We start from the raw sequence: 1,510 nt of genomic DNA on the forward strand, positions 1-1,510 counted from the left end.
TATATATATATATATATATATATATATATATAATATACGAGAGGAAGGGGGAGAAAGTCATGTGAATGTGTGTGTATTTATATCTTGAAGTGTGATAATGTGCGAGTATGAGTATGTAAGAGTGTGTGTGTTAGTGTGGAAGTATGTGTGTGTTTCAATGCATGCTTATGAGTAAATGAATAAAAAAAAGTTGTATGTGCATGTTCCAATGTGAATAACCCATGAGTTTATGTGATATTTAAATGCAACTTGATATATATATATATATATATATATAATACTACTTATTAAAATAGATACATAACAAAAACAAACATAAATATGGGTCACACAGAGTAAAGACTGGGAACGTCTGACTGATGACGTTAAACCAAGTGCTTTCTGGGAGGTGATGCGGGTGGACTTAGTGTGTTATTTTTATAAATATTTTTTAATATTACAAAATACACATGACAGATACAATAGTAAATATGCAATTTAATCCCAACAAAAATAACTTTAGTGAAAATAGTTTAATTGCTTTTTTTTTAAAATCTTAAAACTGCCAAATCCCCTAAAAAAATGCAAGTGTACGTATCACTCAATTAATAAGGAATACTAACAAAGTCTTAGATATCAATCTTATAGAGAAGGACTAAATGCTTATAAGTAAATTCTTATGATTATAATGTAAACTACAATTTTAAACTACAATAGTGAAGTACAAAATTAAAATCTATACTAAATGAGTGAATGTTAAATAAAATGCAGTTAAATGAATAAGTTAATTAAACTAATTGCTAAACTTTCAAAAGTAAAATTACAAAAAAAAAATAAAGTTTTTGTAACATAGAGTTCAAATTTAAGAGTTCAAATGGAAGAAAGCATCTTTCCCCTTTACAATAAGTATATGGATTGTAAAGATATTAAAATCATTCAAATATATATATATATATATATATAAAGGAGTGACAGAGACTCCCTACATGTTAAATTGAAATAAGGTTACAAAGCTATACATGGCTTGGTTCACAGACAAAACTCAAGGATCACCCAAAAGGGGGCAAAGCCTCCCAAGAGAAAACAAAATACCAATGCAACCTATCAAAAAACCTGTCCCCAAACAATAGGGCTGAAAAGAAGAAGGAAATGAGACATAACAAAACAGTAAGGACTTAGGAAACAAAAGCCCTCTCTAGATTAGACAGGATGGTTAGATTAAACATCAGTGGACATCCCCCTTCTAATATAAGACAGATCAGAGAGATTTGCTCTAACCAACCAAGCCAGCTCCACAATCGGTAGGAAAGTCCTATGGCTAGACCTAGGCTACTAAAGAAATTTCTAGACCTCAACCAAAAGTGAGGTCAAGAAGCACATCTGTTGCCCTCCCTGAAAATATGCTTCCTGATAATCTGAAGGTTGTGAGTCAACTTCATGTGAGTGATTTTCTTCACAGCATGTAGAAGAAACCAAGGTGGGGAGATGTTAAGTTTTAAAAGCTGGAATAGCCATAATGAGTCCATTTCCA

The sequence above is a fragment of the Phalaenopsis equestris genome, unplaced genomic scaffold (genome assembly GCF_001263595.1).
Source record: "Phalaenopsis equestris unplaced genomic scaffold, ASM126359v1 Scaffold001154, whole genome shotgun sequence".
Classification (NCBI taxonomy): Eukaryota; Viridiplantae; Streptophyta; class Magnoliopsida; order Asparagales; family Orchidaceae; genus Phalaenopsis; species Phalaenopsis equestris.